The 21,443-nt window shown below is 37.6% G+C and overlaps 1 non-coding gene across 1 annotated transcript; it reads right to left on the bottom strand.

Annotated features, from left to right (window-relative positions):
- Nucleotides 1-20,810: 20,810 nt before the first annotated feature.
- Nucleotides 20,811-20,886, bottom strand: TRNAG-GCC (transfer RNA glycine (anticodon GCC)). Its single transcript has one exon. It is a non-coding gene; the product is annotated as a tRNA-Gly (tRNA).
- Nucleotides 20,887-21,443: the final 557 nt, after the last annotated feature.

Here is a 21,443-nt window from a genome sequence, read left to right as displayed (position 1 = left end):
ATTATTCTAAAGTTTTACGATAACAGTGCTTGTACCATATGATCTTATGTATTTAAGAATTAGACTGTTCATAATTTAAAAAAAAAAAAATTTAAGATTTTATAGACCCTAGCCGGTTGGCTCAATAGCAAAGTGTTAGCCTGGCATGTGGATGTCCCTGGTTTGATTCCTGGTCAAGACATGCAAGTGAAGCACCCATCTGCTTCTCCACCTGCCCCCCTCTCATTTCTCTCTCTCTCTCTCTTGCTCTGTCTCTCTTTTATCTTCTCCTCCTACAGCCATGGCTCAATTGGAGTGAGTTGGCCCGGGGCACTGAAGATGACTCCAGCTCCATGGCTTCTGCCTTAGGTGTTAAAAAATGGTGCCAGTTGCAAACCAGCAAGGGCTCCAATTGGGCAGAGCATCACCCCCCAGTGGTCTTGCCGGTTAGGGTGTCGACCCCGGTTAGAGTGCATGTGGGAGTCTGTCTCTGCCTCTCTTTCTTTCACTAAAAACAAAATATTTTATTTATTTATTTTAGAGAGGGGAGAGAGAGAGAGAGAGAGAAAGAGAGAGAGATAAAGAGAGAGAGAGAGATGGAGAAGGGGGGAGGAGCAGAAAGCATCAACTCCCATATTTGCCTTGACCAGGCAAGCCCAGGGTTTCTAGCAGTTGACCTCAGTTCCAGGTGGACCCTTTATCCACCATGCCACCATAGGTCAGGACTGCCTGCATTTTTTATGAGGGTAACTAAACGTTGAGAAAAGTCATTTTATGGATTGCCTGCAAAGCAACTGCTTATTGAGTTTGTCAATTTTCTCATTAGACGTAGTAGTTTTAGGGCTGGGGGTTATCTTCAGAGTAGAGGAACCATTTAACAGTGTAAGGTTTAGCCTTATTTGCCTAAGACCAAAAGTTTCTTTTTTTTTTTTTTTTTAATTTTTATGAAGTGAGAAGCGGGGAGGCAGAGAGACAGACTCCTGCATGCGCCCAACCAGGATCCACCCAGCCTGCTTACTAGGGGGCGATGCTCTGCCCATCTGGTGTTGCTCTGTTGCAACCAGAGCCATTCTAGTACCTGAGGTGGAAGCCATGGAGCCATCCTCAGTGCCTGGTCCAACTTTGCTCTAATGGAGCCTTGGCTGTGGGAGGGGAAGAGAGAGATAGAGAGAAAGGAGATGGGAAAGGGTGGAGAAGCAGATGGGCACTTCCCCTGTGTGCCCTGGCCAGGAATCGAACCCGGGACTTTCACATGCTGGGCTGATGCTCTACCACTGAGCCAACTGGCCAAGGCTAGGCCAAATGTTTTATAATCTTCTCTAATTAGGAGTGAGAATGATGTTGGAATAGATTGAGCAGAATCCAAAGATGCAACATGGAATTTCTCTCATATCTTTCTTATACTACATTAACACTATAATTTCTTTTTCATTCTTTCTCTTTTTCTAAGAGAAACAAAAATAGAATAGGGTGAGACAAATATAGTATAAATCCAGAATATAAAATGTGAGCCAAATTATAAGGAGACAGAATAGAATCGTCACTGAATAGGTTTCTCTCACTAATATAATTCAAAGAAATTACAATATATTTCTTACCCCTTTTAAGTTACTCAAGATGATGCTTTCTGGTCTGTTTTTTTTTTTTTTATAACTTTATTTTTTTAATGGGGTGACATCAATAAATCAGGATACATATATTCAAAGATAACAAGTCCAGGTTATCTTGTTGTTCAATTATGTTGCATACCCACCACCCAAAGTCAGATTGTCCTCTGTCAACTTCTATCTTGTTTTCTTTGTGCCCCTCCCCACCCCCTATCCCTCTCCCATTCCCCCCTCCCCCCGTAACCACCACACTCTTATCAATGTCTCTTAGTTTCACTATTATGTCCCACCTACGTATGGAATAATGCAGTTCCTGTTCTTTTCTGATTTACTTATTTCGCTTCGTATCATGTTATCAAGATCCCACCATTTTGCTGTAAATGTTCCGATGTCATCATTTCTTATGGCTGAGTAGTATTCCATAGTGTATATGTGCCACATCTTCTTTATCCAGTCATCTATTGATGGGCTTTTTGGTTGTTTCCATATCCTGGCCACTGTGAACAATGCTGCAATAAACATGGGGCTGCATGTGTCTTTACGTATCAATGTTTCTGAGTTTTGGGGATATATACCCAGTAGAGGGATTGCTGGGTCATAAGGTAGTTCTATTTTCAGTTTTTTGAGGAACCACCATACTTTCTTCCATAATGGTTGTACTACTTTACATTCCCACCAAGAGTGTATGAGGGTTTCTTTTTCTCCACAGCCTGTCCAACATTTGCTATTACCTGATTTGCTAATAACAGCTAATCGAACAGGTGTGAGGTGGTATCTCATTGCCGTTTTGATTTGCATTTCTCTAATAGCTAAAGAAGATGAGCATCTTTTCATATATCTGTTGGCCATTTGTATTTCTTCCTGGGAGAAGTGTCTATTCATATCCTCTTCCCATTTTTTTATTGGATTGTTTGTTTGTTTGTTGTTGAGTTTTATGAGTTCTTTGTATATTTTGGATATTAGGCCCTTATCTGAGCTGTTGTTTGAAAATATCATTTCCCATTTAGTTGGCTTTCTGTTTATTTTGTTATCAGTTTCTCTTGCTGAGCAAAAACTTCTTAGTCTGATGTAGTCCCATTCATTAATTTTTGCCTTCACTTCTCTTGCCATTGGAGTCAAATTCATAAAATGCTCTTTAAAACCCAGGTCCATGAGTTGAGTACCTATGTCTTCTTCTATGTACTTAATTGTTTCAGGTCTTATGTTTAGATCTTTGATCCATTTTGAGTTAATTTTTGTACAGGGGGACAGACTGTAGTCCAGTTTCATTCTTTTGCATGTGGCTTTCCAGTTTTCCCAGCACCATTTATTGAAGAGGCTTTCTTTTCTCCATTGTGTGTTGTTGACCCCTTTATCAAAAATTATTTGACTATATATATGTGGTTTTATTTCTGGACTTTCTATTCTGTTCCATTGGTCTGAGTGTCAATTTTTCTGCCAATACCATGCTGTTTTGATTGTCGTGGCCCTATAATAGAGTTTGAAGTCAGGTATTGTTATGCCCCGAGCTTCATTCTTTTTCTTTAGGATTGCTTTGGCTATTCGGGGTTTTTTATAGTTCCATATAAATCTGATGATTTTTTGCTCTATTTCTTTAAAAAATGTCATTGGAAGTTTGATGGGAATTGCATTAAATTTGTATATTGCTTTGGGTAATATAGCCATCTTGATTATATTTATTCTTCCTAGCCAAGAACAAGGTATATTCTTCCATCTCATTATATCTTTTTCGATTTCCCTTAACAATGGTTTATAGTTTTCATTATATAAGTCCTTTACATTCTTTGTTATGTTTATTCCTAAGTATTTTATTTTTTTTGTTGCAATCGTGAAGGGGATTATTCTTTTGAGTTCGTTCTGAATTGTTTCATTGTTGGCATATAGAAAGGCTATTGACTTCTGTATGTTAATTTTGTATCCTGCGACCTTACTGTATTGGCTTATTGTTTCTAGTAGTCTTTTTGTGGATTCTTTGGGGTTTTCGATGTATAGGATCATATCATCTGCAAAAAGTGCTACCTTTACTTCTTCTTTTCCGATATGGATGCCTTTTATTTCTTTGTCTTGTCTGATTGCTGTGGCGAGAACCTCTAGTACCACATTAAATAAGAGTGGAGAGAGTGGACAACCCTGTCTTGTTCCTGATTTAAGGGGGAAAGCCTTCAGTTTAGTGCCATTTAATATGATGTTAGCTGATGGTTTATCATATATGGCCTTTATCATGTTGAGATATTTTCCTTCTATACCCATTTTGTTGAGAGTCTTAAACATAAAATTGTGTTGTATTTTATCGAAAGCCTTTTCTGCGTCTATTGATAAGATCATGTGGTTTTTGTTCTTTGTTTTGTTGATATGGTGTATTACGTTAACCGTTTTACGTATGTTGAACCATCCTTGAGATTCTGGGATGAATCCCACTTGATCATGATGTATTATTTTTTTAATATGTTGTTGTATTCGATTTGCTAGTATTTTGCTTAGTATTTTAGCATCTGTATTCATTAGAGATATTGTTCTGTAGTTTTCTTTTTTTGTGCCATCCTTGCCTGGTTTTGGGATGAGGGTTATGTTGGCCTCATAAAATGTGTTTGGAAGTATTGCTTCTTCTTCAATTTTTTGGAAGACTTTGAGTAGAATAGGAACCAAGTCTTCTTTGAATGTTTGATAAAATTCGCTGGTATAGCCGTCAGGGCCTGGACTTTTATTTTTGGGGAGGTTTTTAATGGTTTTTTCTATTTCTTCTCTACTGATAGGTCTGTTTAGGCTTTCTGCTTCTTCTTGACTCAGTCTAGGAAGGTTGTATTGTTCTAGGAATTTATCCATTTCTTCTAGGTTGTTGAATTTAGTGGCATAAAGTTTTTCATAGTATTCTACAATAATTCTTTGTATATCTATGGTGTCCGTGGTGATTTCTCCTCTTTCATTTTGGATTTTGTTTATATGAGTTCTTTCTCTTTTTTCCTTGGTAAGTCTTGCCAAGGGTTTGTCAATTTTGTTGATCTTTTCAAAGAACCAGCTCCTTGTTCTATTAATTTTTTCTATAGTTTTTCTGTTCTCTAATTCATTTATTTCTGCTCTGATTTTTATTATCTCCTTTCTTTGGCTGCTTTTGGGTTGTCTTTGTTCTTCTTTTTCTAGTTCCTTAAGGTGGGAAGTTAAGTGGTTCACTTGGGCTCTCTCTTGTTTGTTCATATATGCCTGAAGTGATATGAACTTCCCTCTTATCACTGCTTTTGCTGCATCCCAGAGATTCTGATATGTCGTATTGTCATTTTCATTAGTCTGTATAAATCTTTTGATCTCTGCACTTATTTCTTCTTTGACCCATTCATTTTTTAAAAGTATGTTGTTTAGTTTCCACATTTTTGTGGGATTTTTTTCCTCGTTTTTGCAGTTGAATTCTAGTTTCAAAGCTTTATGATCAGAAAATATGCTTGGTACAACTTCAATTTTTCTGAATTTGCTGATGTTGTTTTTGTGGCCCAACATATGGTCAATTCTTGAGAATGATCCATGTACACTGGAGAAAAATGTATACTCAGTCACTTTGGGATGAAATGTCCTGTAGATGTCTATCATATCCAGGTGCTCTAGTGTTTTGTTTAAGGCCACTATGTCTTTGTTGATTCTCTGTTTGGATGACCGATCTAGAGCTGTCAGTGGTGTATTGAGGTCTCCAAGTATGATTGTATTTTTGTCAGTTTTTGTTTTAAGGTCACTAAGTAGCTGTCTTATATATTTTGGTGCTCCTTGGTTTGGTGCATATATATTAAGAATTGTTATGTCTTCTTGATTCAGTGTCCCCTTACCCATTATGAAATGGCCATTTTTGTCTCTGAGTACTTTTCCTGTCTTGTAGTCAGCATTATCCGATATGAGTATTGCTACACCTGCTTTTTTTTGGATGTTATTTGCTTGGAGTATTGTTTTCCAGCCTTCACTTTGAATTTGTTTTTTCCTTGTTACTTAGATGAGTTTCCTGTAGGTAGCATACAGTTGGATTTTCTTTTTTAATCCATTCTGCTACTCTGTGCCTTTTTATTGGTGAGTTTAATCCGTTTACATTTAGTGTATTGACACTATTGAGTTCCCTATTGCCATTTTGTAGATTGCTTTCTGTTATTTTTGTGTCTTGTTTGATCCTTCTCTTTCGTTTTTCTATCTTTTGTTTTTATTTGGTTGTATTCCATACATCTTTCCTCTGTTGCTATCTTTTTTATCTCATGTGCTTCTGTGGTGGTTTTTTCAATGGTGGTTACCTTTGAGTAATGAAAAGGGTCCCTACCCTGTTCATTGTAGCGAACTATTTTGTGAATACTTTTGCACTCTATCGTCCTTTGCTACTGTTAATCTCCATCTTCTCCCCCTCTTTCTTTTTGTTGTTGTCACAGTTTAAATTTGGTTTTATTGTGTTCTTCTTGGAGCTTTTACTTGTGGCTCTGTTTTTTTTTGTTCTTTGTATCTGATTGGAGAACCCCCTTTAGTAATTCCTGGAGTGGGGGTTTTCTGATGATAAATTCCCTCATCTTTTCTGTATCTGTGAATGTTTTTATTTCTCCTTCGTATTTGAAGGATAGCTTTGATGGGTATAGTATTCGTGGCTGAAAGTTCCTCTCTTTCAGGACTTTAAATATTGGGGTCCACTCTCTTCTAGCTTGTAGAGTTTCTGCTGAGAAATCTGATGATAATCTAATGGGCCTTCCTTTATATGTTGTATTCTTCTTTTCCCTGGCTGCCTTGAGAATTTTTTCTTTGCTGTTGGTTTGTGTCAATTTCATTATGATATGCCTTGGAGTAGGTTTGTTGGGGTTAAGAAAACTCGGAGTTCTGTTTGCTTCTTGAACTTGAGGCTTTAGTTCTTTCCACAGGCTTGGGAAGTTCTCATCTATTATTTGTTTGAGTATGTTCTCCATTCCATTTTCTCTCTCTTCTCCCTCTGATATACCTATTATTCTTATGTTATTCTTTTTGATGGAGTCAGATAATTCTTGTAGGGCTATCTCATTTTTTTTAATGTTTGAGTCTCTTTCTTCTTCTCTCTGTTGTGCCTCAAGTTGCTTGTCTTCTATTTCACTAATCCTCTCTTCTATCTGACCTGTTCTATTAGCTAAGCTTGTTATTTCATTTTTCAGCTCGTGAATTGAGTTTTTCATCTCTGTTTGATTTGTTTTTATAGTTTCAATTTCCTTGGACATATATTCTTTGTGTTCATTGAGTTGTTTTCTGAGCTCCCTAGATTGCCTTTCTGTGTTTTCTTGTATATCTCGGAGGATTTTTAGTATTTCTATCTTGAATTCTCTGTCATTTAGCTCCAAGGTTTCCAATATATTAATTTTTTTCTCCATAGATTTTTCCTCATCTAGCTGTGTTACCTCTCTTTCTTTTGTATCCATGATATTCGATTTTCTCTTCCTTAAGGGCATCTGAGGGTGGTTTTGTTGATAGTATTAATGAGATTTAATAAAGAATAAAAAGTTAAAAAAATAAAAAAATTAAAAATCAAAAAGAGTTGTTTTTTTAAGAAAAAATTAATAATGAAATAAAGAAAAATAAAATAAAATAAAATTTTTTTTAAAAAGGAAATGATTCCCCCCCTTCTTTTTTCCTCTCCTCTCCTCTCCCCTCTTTCTTGAGAAAATCTTGTGGTGGAATGTGAATTATAACAAACAATGCCTGTGATGGAGGGCCTGAATTGGGGAAAAGTAATGAAGGGGCAAAAAAAAAACAAAACAAAACAAAACAAAAAAACAAAATAAAAAGAGCGTATGGACCCACAAAAAGCAAATAAGGAAAAAATTTGGGTCAAGAATAAAATAGTTTGCTTTTAGGTGTTGGTTGTCTAAGAGTTATGATGAGAGAAATAAGAGGAAAACGGAAAAATGGGGGGACAAATTAAAAAATTACTATTGTATTTAGTGGAACAAGAACTAGATAATATGGAGAGCCAGGGATGGGAGTACTGCTAGTGAGTTAAAAAGGTGAAGTAAAACCCCCCCAAAATGCCACAAACATAGGTTTGAGTCCCAGATAAGATAATTTGTTTGTTATTGAGGTTTGAATGAGAGGAGATGTAAAGGAGAAAGGAAGAAACTAATATAGAGGGAGAAAAGAAAGAGAGAGAGAGAAAAAAAGAGGGAACCACTAAAAGAAGAAAAAAGAAAGGAGAGAGAGAGAGAGAGTTAAGGGTTTTGGAGTGCAACCTTCATAGAGAGAAAGGAAGAGAAGAGAAAAGATAATGGGAGATGTAACACTTATGGGTAGTGTAGTTCAAGGAGAGGAGAGAGTAATACCGGTAGAGAGTTAATCGGCCAAATTGGAGGAGGAAAAAAAAGTATCAAGAATGAAGATAAGAGAAACAAACGAACAAATATAATAAAATGGGATAGGTTATAAAGTCTGCAGATTATTCTTGATTTTGAGAGGTTATCTTCTTGCTTTTTCTTTTCTCTCCCTCTTCCTGGTCGGTGACTCTGTACCCCGGGTTCTGCCCCTTTGGCACGCTCAGGTAGAGGTTTGTAGTTGATAAGTCTCTATGGCAATGTCATGTATTGTGCTTTAGTCTCGTTGGCAGTCGAAGCTCATTAGCATTTATAGGCTCCGACAGTGAGAGAGTCCGTGTTCCTGGAGCCTTTCTCCTAGTCTTTCCTTCCTCAATTAGTAGCCTGATAATCCAGCTATGGGGTTGCTGCTGCCTCTGCCTGGATAGTAAGAGGCTCAAAGAGCTGGCAACTCCCCACTCTATTTCCACTCAGCACAGGGCTCTGGGTAAGGCTCAGTCAGTCAGAGCTGCTCGCATAATCAGGCGGGCTTTCCACCCACTCAAAGACCTCTGGCTCTGCCACTCTGTCTGGTAACACAAGCGGGCACCCACTTCCAGGGTGCTTGGAGGAAACTCTCACTCACTGTCTGCGACCAGGATATCCGGCCAGCAGTCTCACGCTCTGAGTGAAACCCCCAACCACAGGGAAAAGTTGCAGCGTTGGAATTGAGTCTCGCTCCGTCCCCGTGCGCGGCTTTTGCAAGGCGCTGGGGCGGCTTGAGATTCCGCTTTGGCCCACACAAAGGCCCCTGACTCTGCCCCTCTGTGCGATAACACAGGCGCACACTGCCAAGGCACTTGGAGGAATTGCTCACTCCTTATCTGCGCGCGCAAACCAGGATATGAGGCCGGCTGTGTTTCCCTCTGAGTGAAACACCCTCCAGCACGGAAAATCTCCACCAGTGGAATTAGTTCTCACTCCCTCCCGTGCGTGGCTTTCCCAGGGTGCTGGGGCTGCCCAGAGACTCTGCCCTCGGCCCACAGAAAGGCCTCTGACCCTGCCTCTCCGTGGGGCAACATGGGCACCCACTCTCGGGGCCTAGGAAGAAATTCTCGCCCACTAACTGCGCACCGACCAGGAGACTGGGTAAAATGGCCGCTCCGCTTGTCTTTCTTTCTTTGGGTTTGGCGCGAGTGTTAGCTTGTATTGCCCGGGTTGCCACAGGATCAGATTTTCCTCGGCTTGGATCTGTGTGCCACAGCCTGGTTCGGCCGTTTGTGCCGTGGCGGCCTGGATCTATTCACCCCCTTTGCCCGCCTCAGTTTCTATATTCACAGTTACCAGAGAAAGCTGCCCTGTTTAGGTTAGTGAGGAAGGCAGAGCATTTTTTACTCCCTATTTCCTTTGGGGTTTGGTTATATATTTAGCCAATTTTTCACTCAATCATACATTTGGGTGTATTGCAAAGCATCTGGAAGCTCCAAGTATAGGTTTGTCTGTTTCTGGTTGAAGATCTTGTTGAGTTTTGGGGGAGATTTATTGGTATCACTTCCTACCCCGCCATTACTCTGATGTCATCCAGGATTCTGTTTTATATGCATGAAATATTCAGCATTTATAAATACTCAAAGATATTTCTTGAATCCTCCTATGTAGCAAGTGCCACGTGGACTAAATATGAGGGTATAAATGAAAATATTCTGTACAGCCTCTTCAAGAGTATGCAATGACTGAAAGTGACATTAAATAAGAAATTATAAGTATAACTGAATTATAATAAATACCCAACATATAGGAATAAAGTATAAATAGAGAGGATAAAACAGCTTATAATGAGACATGTGAAAGAGGAGTTATATTTATCTAGATCAGGGGCCCCCAAACTTTTTACATAGGGGGCCAGTTCACTGTCCCTCAGACCGTTGGAGGGCCAGACTATAAAAAAAAAACTATGAACAAATCCCTATGCACACTGCACATCTTATTTTAAAGTAAAAAACCAAAACGGGAACAAATACAATATTTAAAATAAAGAACAAGTAAATTTAAATAAACAAACTGACCAGTATTTCAATGGGAACTCTGGGCCTGCTTTAGGCTAATGAGATGGTCAATGTGCTCCTCTCACTGACCACCAATGAAAGAGGTGCCCCTTCCAGAAGTGCGGCGGGGCCAGATAAATGGCCTCAGGGGGCCACATGTGGCCCATGGGCCGTAGTTTGGGGACCCCTGATCTAGATAGTGAGGTGTGTCAATGTGGATGTGATCCTTAAGGAAGTAACATTTACATTGAAAAACAAAAATAATTGGCCAGAAAAAGAAATGAATGGAACAGGGCAATGGTTTATACCCAGGTGCAAGAAATAGTTCCGTGTAGGATGACGATATAAATGTGTCCCAAACAAAAGTGGTGATTAGAAATATTGTCAGAGATATAGTTCTAAAAGTTGTCATTTCTTTTAAAATTATTGCAATCTTTATTAACAAATATGGGTTGACAAGGCAAATATAATTGTTTTTTTTTTCCAAATGTGTAGTTTATGCTCTGAAACATATGATGTGCTATTAAAATTTTAGTTCTCAAGACTGACTAGGTGGTGGCACAGCAGATGAAGCTTTAGCCTGGGATGCTGAGGACCCACGTTAGAAACTCTGAGGTCACTGGCACGGGCTCATTCGGCTTGAGCACAGGGTCGCCGGCTTGAGCATAAGATCATAGACATGTCCCCATGGTTGCTGGCTTGAGCCCAAAAGTCATTGGCTTGAACAAGGGGTCCCTGGCTTGGTTGGAGCCCCTGGTCAAGGCATATATGAGAAAGAAATCAATGAACAACTAAGATGCTGTAGCTACAAGTTGATGCTTCTCAGCTCTCTCCTTTCCTATTGGTCTGTCCTTCTCTCTCTTTCTCAAAATAAAAGAGTAGAATAAAATAAATAATAAAATAAAAATTTAGTTCTCAGAAACTTCCATAATAGGTAGATATTAGATTATTAGATACATTTTTCAGAGAGACAATTGGAAGCTTAAAAAGTTTGTTTCCAAGGCCCTGGCCGGTTGGCTCCGTGTTAGAGTGTTGGCTTGGCATGCAGGGGTCCCGGGTTCGATTCCCAGCCAGGGTACACTGGAGAAGTGCCCATCTGCTTCTCCGCCCCTCCCCCTCTCCTTCCTCTCTGTCTCTTTCTTCCCCTTCTGCAGCTAAGGCTCCATTGGAGCAAAGGTGGCCCGGGCGCTGAGGATGGCTCCATGGCCTCTGCTCAGGCGCTGGAGTGGCTCTGGTTGCAACAGAGCAACGCCCCAGATGGGCAGAGCATTGCCCCCTGGTGGTCATGCCAGGTGGATCCCGGTCAGGTGCATGCAGGAGTCTGACTGCCTTCCTGTTTCCAACTTTAGAAAAATACAAAAAAAAAAAAAAAAAAAAGAGAGAGAGAAATAAAAAGTTTGTTTCCAGGATCACCCAGCAAGCATGTAGCAGAATATTCTGAGCATTTCCACCCAGGTCTGCTTGATTCCACTATTTTTTGCCCACTGTCTCATCTTTTTCCCTCCTTCAGTCTTTGATTTAGCACAATTATTTTCTGCTTTTTGTCTCATGAATTCAACACTCCCTATCCTCTGTGCTGGTCAATATTGCCTTCCTTTCTGCTTACAACTCACCTTCCCTCTTAATGAGGAAAGGATAGTATAAGAAAGTTCCTAGCTGATTCATTTGAATTGAAATGCTTTACAATTGATTAATGCCAAATAATTATAATGCAGCAGAACAAGAATTAAAATCATTAAGTAAGTGAAGGCAAAGGACTTTTCCCAGACCCCATTCTGTTTGAGATAATTTGATTTCTTCTAACTGGAAGGATTCCTCTATACTAGATTATATCATATTAAGGGCCAGGGATTTATCTCAAAGATTTATTCTGCCAAACAGTGAAAATCCGACATAAAGTACTTGGTAAGTAATTATTATTATATGCTTTAACTTGCTGTTACTCTGCTTTACAAATTTTATAAAGTAAAGTTACTTCCCTACTTTATAAATCACCATTACTGTGGAACCGGTGGGTGGTTAGAACATTTTACTACTAAGAGATACAAGAGTGGGCGGTAGGTATAAAAAGGTTGACTACCCCTGTTTTAGAGGAACAATATCACAGGTAAGATGACATACAACTGCTTATGTTTGTTTTTAGCTCATTGCAGTGCTGGAGGGCAAGTTCTTTGGTTGAGGAAAGAGAAGACTCTCCTTTATGTCCATGAAACTCCTCCAACAAAATATAATGTTATGAGTGTAACTACTACCTTCCCATTAAAGTGAGTTTTATTGTTACATTTGTCAATCAAAATCAGCTCTACTACAAATGAATAAATAATTATGCCTTTCTATGGGGAAAAAGTATAAAAAAGAAGGTGTCTTACACTGTTTTCTGCATGATTTAGAAGCAATGAATATTCTATGAACTCCAAGTATTCCAGCATCTAATTGAGACTCTACATAAATTTAGTTTTATTCCATGTGAGGTTACCCAATTTCTTGTGGAAATATTTTACTGTTTATATTTTATATCAGCCTTAAAAAGATGGATACCCTGCCATCTGTGACAGCACACATGAACCTTGAAACTATGTAAAATAAGCCAGTCATAGAAGAACAAATAATACTGCATGATTCCACTCATGTGAGAAAGCTAAAATAGTCAAACTCACAGAGTAAAATAGTGTTTGCCAGGGTCTGGTGGGAGGAGAAATGGGAAGTTGTTATTCTATAGGCATAAAGTTTCAGTAATGCAAGGTGAATTCATTCTAGAAGTCTGCTGTACCACATAGTGCTCATAGTTGGCAAGACTGTGTGTACACTTAAGTTTCTATCATAAGGGTAGACCTTAAGTTAAGTGTTATTACCATAATAAATATATTTTATATATTCAATTTGCTATTGAATTTTCTTTGTTTGAAATTATGTTGGGTTTGTAAATTAAGAAGAAAGAATGGAGAGGGGTTCTTGGTAAAATTTTCTCAACTTATATTTATAAAAAAAAGCTCTGGGTTCAAGCTAGTTCAGGAAGCACACAGCATTCAAGAATTGCAATTTCAAGCTTTTAAGAAAATTTCCATACTGAAATGGAAACAGAAAATCCTCTCTGTATGGTAGCCTTATTTCAGTCTACATTTGAGACATGAAGTTAATTCTCTGAGTCAGTTTAAGAGTCTGGCAATTAAACACTAAGAAACACTAAGTAACTTTCCCCAAAACAAATATAGATTTATAAAGGCAAGAGCATGTAAGTTTCTAACCAGCATAAACAATAAATATTTTGAACTCTTTTCTCAGGGGACCTATCTGAAAGGACTAATTATAAACATTATTTTCTTCCTGTTTTTTTAATCAGAATGAAAATCAAATAATGTTATGTGGAAATATCCTGTTCTGGTGCTAGTTTTCTACCTAAACTGACAATATTGTAATCTTCAAATCAGGATATGTGATCAGATAAATTTTTAATAAACTAATTTGCCTAAAAATTTATTAAAATGTGTAGAAATTAAATAACTTCAGTTACTCATTTAACAGAATGGTTTAATTTAAAATATATATGTATTTCCAGGAAAGCAAGACTATTCCATAAAAGCCAATAATTATGGTTGCCATTGCTTTTATAGAACGATCCCCTGAAGAATAAGTTGCAGCCTTTTGCTCAATCTTATTTTAATTTTGTTAGGCAATGGCCCTTGTATCCCTTCTTTGGAAGACACAGCTTAAATAGATTCTTGACATTAAAAGGTTTTCATTAATGGGATTCCTGCTGGCAAGAGGGCTCCCACTATATTCTGAATCTGGGTCTCTCTCACTGATGCCTAATAGTTAGAGGTATGATTTTCAGAAGAGATAATTCAGTTGTGGTTAGAGGGCAAAAGAAAAACTGCCAAATAGCACATTCAAGAGTAGGTCTCATGAAATTTTTATAGCAGGCAATTCCAGACACTAGACACTTCAATAGAAATGAAACCTGGGTACATTGAGCAATGTTTTGAAACAATGTTATAAAACCTTTTCTTCCATATGACAGTAGGCCCAGTTACATTGTTAGTTATGTAATATGGCTGACTGACATTCTGTAATTTTTTTTCTATATATAGTTCCTTTCCCTTTTTAATAGCTATTAAGGGGTATCATTCCTACTGAACTAATCTCTTGTCTTGAAAACCAGCCAGCCAGTCTGTCTCAGGTTTTCATACACTTCCTGAAATCTTTTTTTTTTAATTTATTGAATATATCTCATAAATTAGAGTCATCCCTAGAATAAAAGCACATATATAAAATGATTAAAAATTTAAACTAACTTCCATGTATTGAACACTTCTTATAGAATAAGCACACTTTATAACTAATCTTGATTTTTATTGTAATATGATGAGGAAAATAGCAATCCTTTCAATTTTCTAGCTAACTTCAACAATGTTAGCAAAAAATGCTTAAGGGCACTTAGCCAGGGCATGAAAAAGCTTAGATATGGCCCTAAAATCTGTATTTTTTTCCCTCAGTTACAGGGTATCTTTTTAATAGTAAGTTGCTCTTATGTACAGCAGGGAACACACAGGTAGCAACCAGTTCTGTAATTACAATTATTTATCAAAAAGAAAGCATTATGAAATAACATTCTTTTTAAAAAGTGCAATTTGAAGAAAATAAACCACTGGAATTGTGTTAAGCCACCAAAATTTGAGGTGTTTTTTCTAAGCTTTAGTTTCTCATGTATAAGATAGAGATAAATGCCCATCTCCCTGTGTGGTTATAAGGTAAATATACGTACCTGCTCAAAGCAGTGCCTGGCACACACAAACACACAAACAGCCCATAAATTTGAGAGGTGTCTTAGTTTAGTGGTTAACAGGATAGCACTTCTTGGATGTGAATCCTAACTCCATTACCTGTTTATTTAGTTTTTGACTCTTGGTATCTCAGCTCTCTTGTGTGTAAAATAGATTTAACAATAGCACCTATTTGATGGGGTTGTGATGAGGAAAAGATGAGTTTGTAAATGTAAAGTTGATAGAAGAGTACTGAGCCCAGTTTAAGGGTTCAAAAGATGAGCTGCTAATAAATGATCGCTGTTATTAAAACTAGATGTTTTTATCCTACTCTTTCTTAGCACCCAGTTCCTTCTTCACCTCCTCCTCGCCCCCTCGACATATTATATATTTGTTTTCTCTCACTTGTCTCTGCCCCCCTCCATTTCCTTTCCAGTTCTAGCTTGTTTTTCCCAGAGTATTCTGTTATGTTTCCCATTTGTGCAGACTGGTTTTGAAGATGTGCTCTAACAAATCAAGGTAAAGAATGGACCTTGCTGGAGGGAAAGCCTTGCTCTACAGACAGCATAAATCCTACGAGCTGCTTAGGGAGTCTGGAATCAGTCTCATTTCCTACTTTTTCTCTCAGTTGTTTTGAAATAGGTTCTCATCATTGGACAAATTCACAAAACCTTCAGAAGAATTTGTTACTGTTCAATTAAAAACATGGGAACAGGGAGACGTTTTCTTTTCATTTCCCCTGAACTTCTCACATAGCACTTAAAAGGGGGAGGATAAAGCATATTTTCATTTTTTGGCATGCTTATACCTTCCTTTTTATTCCTTTATATTGATAGTTTCATCCTTTATACTTCAGCTATGTTTTGCAGAATAAAATACATTTTGCTATCTCTCTGGGCTATTGACAGACAGAAAGTTTGATGTTTGCTGCCACACAGGCAAAAAATTGTTTTCTAGTTTTTTTTCTCCATATAGGAGAACAACACAAATAATTAGAAAATATTTTAGTGAAATACATACACCCTGGTGTCAGCAAAGTCCGATTTTCTATAACACAGTTCTCAGTGTTGAGATTAGAACAAGTGACACTAGAGTAGGGATTCTCTGTCTCCAGCTGCTCTTCCTCCACTGAAACAACTTGGAGTTCAATTCTTACACTAATTAGAAGGAACATCTGTAGTTAAGCAAAATCAAATAAACTACTCAGTCTGTTTGCAATTCATATGCCTCAAATTCTAGTTTTATTTGAAGAAAAAAATATGAAGCAGTCTTGCTACATTTACTCTATGGAATAAAATTCTTAGATTAGCTTTAAATATCTGTCAGTTAAAAGTAGGGAAATGATTTTTCCATTTAAAATGATCTTAAATGTGAGTTTGTGCTTCCCATTTCATCATATTTCTCTAAAGCAGATATTAAACTTGTTTATTTCCAAGCCATGGGAGTGAAATAAATTACATTTTAGAAGCAGCTAGTTAACTATGCTAGCAGGAGCAGCTTTCATTTTTTTAAAGATGCATCATGTTAAAGCTAATCTGCAATGCATATAGATTCAATAACACAACAGCAGATGTTGTAAAACTGCGTCCTAAAATCAAAGTCACTTGTGGAACTCTTATTTGAATGCTTAACACAAGTTGTAATTTGGGAGGCAGAAATCAAATATGATTTGTTTTTGGCTACTTTGTAACAGGCTTTATTTAAAAGGGTATTTGATAAATAACTATTGTATTTGTCACTTTGAATAAATGTTGGGAGCGGTGAATAAATTATATACTGATGCATTTAGAAGAGTCCCATGTGAGATGTATCATACTGACTATGCTTGCTGCTAGGTGTCACTATTGTTTCAATGATGTTCAACTCTAGGCCTGAGAAGGGAGGCATTTAGTTGGTCATTCTTGTTGGTCAGCATATGATTCACCAAAGGAAAAACTTTAAATACCACCTCTATTAGGTAAAAAGTCATTTACCTAATCTCACTGGGGATCTCTTACTGACACTTTTCATGATGTTGATTTTCAACATGATAGAACATAGTGGCATAGTTGCTGGTAGGAAATCTACAGTTTTTTTTTTACTGTATTTAAGACTCAGTGCTAGTATGTCAAGAACAAATGTTTTTTTACCTCTTAACCTACTTGTTTGGTTTTTCAAATACTACAATATATTTTTTAGTGTCTTAGATTTCCTTTTATGTGTATATAAAAAACTATATGTTTATCCTACACCATTCTATTCCCTGGGGAACACTCATCAGTTAGTAAATACAGTGTCTGACATAAATTACTAGAGGCTCCTCCAGCTCACTCAAGTTGGAAAACTGCATGTTTTTCCTCCTCAATAGAGCAGAATGTGATTAGCACCTCTTGAGGTAAAAACTAAAACATTAGTAAAGTTCCATTTCCAATATTCAGGAGAAGAAACTAGTCCTACAGAATAGACGGTGTAGGTGTTTGAGCATTGCCCATGACTTTGACCTAAACTCATTTGGTTTCACTGTTTTGTTGAACAGCTTACTACTTATTTATAAGGTAATGAGAAGAGTCACTTTGACTTCATAATATTGATTTATAAGCACTAGAGCATGCTATTAAATCAAAGTAGAGATATTAGTAGAAAACAATTTTAAACATTCATGGAAGTCTCTCTATGAACAAAGAATCACTGTATTTATAATTCAAAAAATATTATATTTTAAGACAAATGGGAATGACAACTCAATTTTCCCTATGAGATTGAGTCTTCAATTTTTTTCTTTTATTATTTACTGATTTTTTTTAGAGAGAGGGAAAGGTAGAGAGACAGAGAGAGAGAGAGAGAGAGAGAAACATCAATTTGTTCTTCCACTTACTCATGCCATTATTGATTAATCCTTGTATGTGCCCTGACTAGGGATTGAATTTACAACCTTGCTGTATGGGGGACAAAGCTCACACCAACTGAGCTACCCAACCAGGAATGAGCCCTTAATTCTTTTAATCTATAGTATGGAAACTTTCAGGATTTTTTGACTTATCACACAAAATACATTAAGTATTTAACTTATGCAAAATAATAGAGAAATAGTACATTCACAATTGAATGAGGTAATTTGGTATAGGAATAATATCAAATGACAGTTCAACATAATGTGACTTGATGTGTGCCTAGAATTTCAGAGTATAAATAGCTTCACAGGACACAATCCATCAGTATGGAGGTTTTTAATGTGTTTCTAAATCAAGCAATTGTGAATTTGCAGGTATGATTTTAATTTTCATGAGTATGTTTGCTGAGAGTCACTGAATGATACAAGTTGAATTAATTTGTATTTTAATTCTTTTGTATGTGTATGTGTGTGTGTGTGTGTGTGTGAGAGAGAGAGAGAGAGAGAGAGAGAGAGAGAGAGAGAGAAAGAGAGAAAGGGAGAGAGATGAGAAGCATCAAGTTGTAGTTGCAGAACCTTAGTGGGGTTTTTTTTGTTTTTTTGTTTCTTTTTATTGATTGCTTCTCATTCATGCCTGACCAGGGGGTTCCAGCCAAGCCAGTGACCCCCTGCTCAAGCCATCGACCTTTAGCTGAAGCCAGAGACAGTGGAATCATTTTCCCATGCTCGAATCTGCGACCTTGCGCTCAAGCTGTTGAGCCCGCGCTCAAACTGGTGAGCCCACGCTCAAGCTGGTGACCATGGAGTTTTAAACCTGGAACCTCAGCATCCCAGGTCAAAGCTCTATCCACTGTACCAGCACTGATCAGACTGTATTTAAATTTTTATTTTATGATGTAAACCTTCAAAACATATTTTATAAACCATTCTTGTTTGTCACACAAATATACAGATCAAAAACAAGCAAAATCTATTTCAATGGTCATATATTTAAAATACTATACATGAAAGGATTTCCCTCTTTATGAAGTCCCAGTATGATGTGTTTATGGCAACTGTGTTAGAGATGCATCAGTTAGTGACTGTGCATCAGTTTTTTGATCCTTCTCTGGAGAATAAAGGAGTTGGCCAGAGAGAAAGGTATAAGTTTCAAACCTTGTTAAATTCACTACAGAGAGGCAAGAAACCAAGAGTAGGTATAGTATCAGTGCAGATCCTCAGAGAACTTCACTCATATGTAAATCTGAAGTAAGGTCAGTATTTCCATTTTCTGGTTGTGAGGGGAAGGTAGCAAGTCCTGCATTTACGATAAGGTAAGAGTATAGGCTTTTATGAGATCATGAATAGAATCAGACTACAGGTCTAACCCATTCAAACATCTACTTTGATAGTGATTCTCAAATGTATGGAAGAATAAGGCTGTTTTTCTCAATATATTCTAAAACTCTTCTTTTTTTTTTTTTTTTTTTTTTCATTTTTCTGAAGCTGGAAACAGGGAGAGACAGTCAGACAGACTCCCGCATGCGCCCGACCGGGATCCACCCGGCACGCCCACCAGGGGCGACACTCTGCCCACCAGGGGGCGATGCTCTGCCCATCCTGGGTGTCGCCATGTTGCGACCAGAGCCACTCTAGCACCTGGGGCAGAGGCCACAGAGCCATCCCCAGCGCCCGGGCCATCTTTGCTCCAATGGAGCCTCGGCTGCGGGAGGGGAAGAGAGAGACAGAGAGGAAAGCGCGGCGGAGGGGTGGAGAAGCAAATGGGCGCTTCTCCTATGTGCCCTGGCCGGGAATCGAACCCGGGTCCTCCGCACGCTAGGCCGATGCTCTACCGCTGAGCCAACCGGCCAGGGCCTAAAACTCTTCTTAAATTTTCTTGGCAACAACTTTTTATTTGCTATAAAAATATTTGCTATATTTATTTATTATTTTCTTCTGAAGAGTTTGTCTTGGTTATATTTACTGCCATAAAGAATGAAATAGTAGATATTAAAAATTATTCCAGGAGCTTCATTAAAGTAATTATTACCTCTACTTTTAATCATAAAATGAATCAGTGTTAATTAAATTTGAGATAATGACAAGTTACTTAAAATTGTAAAAAAATGCTTTGGAATTGAAAAAAGATAAAATGATGAATAAAAAGCAACCATTCCATATTTTCAAACATATTTAAAAGTTACTATCAGACATAAAAATTCTGTTATTCTTAAATATTTTCCTCTCTCTAATAATTTCTTCCCTTTGGTACTCCCTCCTATTTAATTCATAAAGTTATTTTTAATAAGAAAATCCATGCAAAGCTTCATGTATTTATATTCGTTGATGTTCTTGGGCCTGTCAGATATATTATCTTATTTTAGGAATAATATATCCTTGGCCGAGTACATTTTCATAGAATTTGTTTGATTCAGATTAGCTACTAATCTATACATTCAAAATATATCTTCTTTCTAGGGATCTTCAACTGTCTTCAGATAATTTTTTCCCAGGTGTTAATGTGACAGTGTGACTTAGTAGTTTATGTAATGGAGCTGGAGTATGGCAGACCACTCTTATTCTAACTCCATGAACCAAGCAAATTACTTAATCCCTTGATCTACATTTCCGCAATGTGAAAAAGAGTAGGTACTATTAGGGAATTTCATTTGTTGGTTTTATAAAACACAAGATGAAGAAAGGTATTTAGGTAAAGAAGTTAGCTGTTAAACTCTGACAGCAAAATTCAGCAGCAAGTCCTAGTTCAAACAGAGAGAACAGAATTCGATAAACTTGAATTAGGGTCTAAGAGTTTTGACCAAGAAAAAGGCCATCTATTGGGAAAACCATTGATTTTAATGGTAATTCATATAGTGTATAATGGGTATTAATGACAGAAAAAATTTTTGACCTGAAATTACATTTTTTTAGATTTGATTTTGTCAAATACACATGTTTCTTAATTATATAAAGTAACAAGTATACAATTACATTGCTCAGATTCTATTGTTGAGTCTTTTTTTTTTTTTTTGTATTTTTGTATTTTTCCGAAGCTGAAAACGAGAGGCAGTCAGACAGATTCCTGCATGCGCCTGACCGGGATCCACCCGGCATGCCCACCAGGGGGCGATGCTCTGCCCATCTTGGGGTATCACTTTGCTGCAATCAGAGCCATTCTAGCGCCTGAGGCAGAGGCCACAGAGCCATCCTCAGCGCCCGGGCAAACTTTGCTCCAGTGGAGCCTTGGCTGCGGGAGGGGAAGAGAGAGACAGAGAGGGGGAGGGGAGGAGAAGCAGATGGGTGCTTCTCCTGTGTGCCCTGGCCGGGAATTGAACCCGGGACTCCTGCATGGCAGGCCGACGCTCTATCACTGAGCCAACTGGCCAGGGCCTATTGAGTCTTTTGATGCCAGTACAACTGAGAAACATTTAATTAAATTCTGTAAATGTTTTGCATATCTTTTCTGAAGAAATTTTGTGTCAAAAATAAAACTTCAAGGTAATCCTGTGTCAGTAGTGAAAATTCCATGCTTGTAGTTCCCCAGATGCAGGATCTGAATGTTTTGCACACTGGTACCACACAGATGATTTCTTTTCTTGGATTCAACCTTCAAGAAGTCACTTTTGGCAGGTTCCCTATTTTATTCCCATTCCCTTGTAATCATGCAGGATGGAGTGCATGACATTAGTGTCAGAATCTTTAGATACCAACACTAGAAACACTATAAATAGTTGAAGTACAAAGAATTTATCAAATGTTATCAACAGCCCAAATCTCATGTTGAAAGAGTATAATTTGAAAACATATTTGAATTATTAGGATGATATAAATCTTATGACTAAACTATTTCTATTTTTAAAATAATTAGGGAAAAGCCAAGTAAATTTTGATGACTAGTAAAGATACAGATGAATATAACAAAGCTTTGTGATGGTATAGCTAAATAG

This window comes from Saccopteryx bilineata, chromosome 1 (genome assembly GCF_036850765.1).
Source record: "Saccopteryx bilineata isolate mSacBil1 chromosome 1, mSacBil1_pri_phased_curated, whole genome shotgun sequence".
In the NCBI taxonomy this organism is placed as follows: Eukaryota; Metazoa; Chordata; class Mammalia; order Chiroptera; family Emballonuridae; genus Saccopteryx; species Saccopteryx bilineata.
This window is presented reverse-complemented; position numbering and strand designations above follow the sequence as displayed.